Below are 3033 nucleotides of genomic sequence, written 5' to 3' on the forward strand. Positions count from 1 at the left end.
CACACACAACATACTGGTATGTACATCATAAACAGGATGATAAAATAGAATACTATGGACAATAAAAGAAAATACATGAATGTACTTAGGGATGTATGGTAAGCTGTGCTCTGTGAGAGTGACAGTGTGAGTTTTAATAGTGTTTATAGTGAGTTATAATACTGTTAATAAAAATCTCTGGCTGAAATTTTAGTGCAAGCATAACTGCAAAAGATTAGCACTTAGCAAAGTTATCAGTCCTCTTAAATCTGCCTTTTGCCAATGAACCTAATCTTTAAACTGTTTAGCTTGTAACTGACATTGTGGCTTATGTTTGTTTGTTGTTAAATAAAATGAGCACAATTAATGTGTTTGTGGACCAGGCAAATTGCTAGTAAATGTTCACATTACCAGCCACTCAATTGTGTAATAACACTAACTACAGTAAATGTGCTTTATCTTATTTTATCAGCTGCATTCAACAATACATGTATTCATAAATAAATATTATATTATTTTTTTTAATAGTTGCTCTGCCTCACAGCCAGACTTACTGTTAGAGCAGAATTTAGCCTTTTACTGAGTTTTTTGTCTTTCTGTTTGTACACTGCGAGCTTGAACACTCTAACTCACAGGTTGTCACTTTTCTCAACAGAACATCGATACTACTGTGCGCTTTTGGTTGGTAAGTATAGTAATGCTATAACTGAAATTGATAATGGATCACACAACTCGACTGCAGATAACTATTTAGCATCTATGCACGTTTAAAGGAACACGTCGACTTATTGGGACTTTAGCTTTTTCACCGTATTCCCCAGAGTTACATAAGTCCATACATACCCTTCTCATCTCCGTGTGTGTTGTAACTCTGTCAGTCCCCCACCGCTACCCTAGCTTTGCACAGATCCTGGAGGTAACCGGCTCCATCTAGCCTACTGCTCCCAATAAGTGACAAAATAACGCCAACATGTTCCTATTTACATGTTGTGATTTGTAGAGTCACAGTGTGTACAAATAACAAGGTCACATGAGACACAGCCATCTTCTAACCGTATACATACTGGGAACTATATTCTCATTGTTTTACCAAAGGTTTGTAGTTGTACTTGTGGAGTATTTTCACACTGTGGTATAGTTAGTTATGTTTTATTTCTGTGTCATGCCAAACATTTGGCATTACAAGACACCACAAATTTACTTATTTAACAAACATCTTCCTGTTGCATATACAAATCACTTGGAGAAATACATGAATACAAATACATATACACACACACATATATATATATATATATATATATATATATATACACACACACACACCACACACAAACAACAAATTCTCATCTACAATTCATCTCGATAAAGAGCTTTTTTCCTCTTCTCCTGAGCTTTATCAAGATAATTGGCTAATTTGTTTCATATGTGAACAGCTATCTCAGTCTTTGAGCATCATCCATATTTACCAATGTCAATCTCTGCTTTTATCTACAAAACAAATAAATCACGCTGTTCACAATAAAAAGGACAATAGAAAACAAAATGGAACTCATTTTCTATATATGTATAAATATTTTACTTATGTGAATGATCTAAATAATTCTTCCACCACTGCACGTATGTACTATTGTACTATGTATGATATTTTATATAATATAATTAATATTACAGTAAAAAAAAAAAAATCTTGATAATAAAATAAATTACTGTTGTGAATTTCTTGTCTTGTAAAATGAAACTGAAAATCCTCTCCTCTCTCCCCCCAATGTTTTTGTCTGCCTCCTCTCTACGTTGCTGATGGACCATCAGTGTTGGTTACCCGTGGCAACTCGACAGTATGTTCACACACATGAATGATGTCGTTGCTATGACATGTGTTGCCTTGACACTTTGTTCGGCAGTAAATACTACTACTGTCTTAACGTTACTGTACACATCTGCTTGTGCACTCTACATACTTTTTAGTTAGTATTTCACCATCTGTGTTAGTGACTCCTTGGACACTCCACAGTATACTTCACACGTGAACATTTTGCCCCATGATGTGATTGAACACAGAAGTCACTGAATGCAGACACCTACTAAAGTCGTAGTGAAAGAATGACACTATTAAAATCCTCTTAGCTAAATCACACTAATTCGGATATAGAAATATTCACATATTTAAAGCAATCACTTTTCATGTGATGTTTTTTTCTGTTTTGTATGACTAATGCATGTTTCCATTTTGTGTTACAGGTGTGCAGCTGCCCTCCAGCTCCTCTCCATCTCCCTCTACTTCTATCACATCTGTCTTTACTGGCCCTTCTATCCACTCTATCTATTAAAGGTTCTTTTCACCTCTCTCCTATAACATCTACCACTCATCCCTTAATATAAGGTTTTCTATCTCTCCTGTCAAATCTAATAAATCTATCTAAATTTGAGGTTTTCTATCATTCTATCCCTCTAATTCTATCCCGCTCTATCTACATTTGGTTCTGCACTTGTTGCAAGTTACCCTCTGGTTTGAATATTATCATACCCATTTGTTCTGGTTCAAACATTATATCATACCCATTTGTTCTGGTTGCAAATCTACAGATTACTGCTATCTGTTTTTGGTTGTTCGGGTTGTTTGGTTCCTGATCATTCTGTTTTATGGTTCTGTGAGTTTCTCTGCTCACACTTCTTCTACCTCTCCTGTCTCTCTCACATTTGATTTGATCTTTTCAATTGGCAAACATTCAATTATTGTGTTTTTGAATTATCCATATTGTTTCAATTTATTCTATTTGGTAAGTCATTAAATAAATTTTTAAGAAAAGTATTTTTGAATTTGTTCATTAAATTTAAATTAATTGAAAAGACTGGCAACACATACATAACACACATTTTGTTTAGCTTTTATCACAAACATTGGACTGTAAAAACTAATTCAAAGTTAAATCTGGTACATTTCCAAATAGAAGTTGCTGTCATAAAGTATCATTGAAGAAAACTATCTCTTGTTAGTATAACAATAAATTGAAATCCAAATCTATATTTATACAAGAAAAGAGCTGTAGTTGT

The 3033-nt window shown here is 33.9% G+C and overlaps 1 long non-coding RNA gene across 1 annotated transcript; it reads left to right on the top strand.

Annotated features, from left to right (window-relative positions):
* The first annotated feature begins 620 nt into the window (after nucleotides 1-620).
* Nucleotides 621-2408, top strand: LOC118494609. The gene is made up of 3 exons (XR_004896720.1): nucleotides 621-664; nucleotides 1792-1817; nucleotides 2221-2408. It is a non-coding gene; the product is annotated as an uncharacterized LOC118494609 (long non-coding RNA).
* Nucleotides 2409-3033: the final 625 nt, after the last annotated feature.

The sequence above is a fragment of the Sander lucioperca genome, chromosome 2 (genome assembly GCF_008315115.2).
Source record: "Sander lucioperca isolate FBNREF2018 chromosome 2, SLUC_FBN_1.2, whole genome shotgun sequence".
NCBI classification, from domain to species: Eukaryota; Metazoa; Chordata; class Actinopteri; order Perciformes; family Percidae; genus Sander; species Sander lucioperca.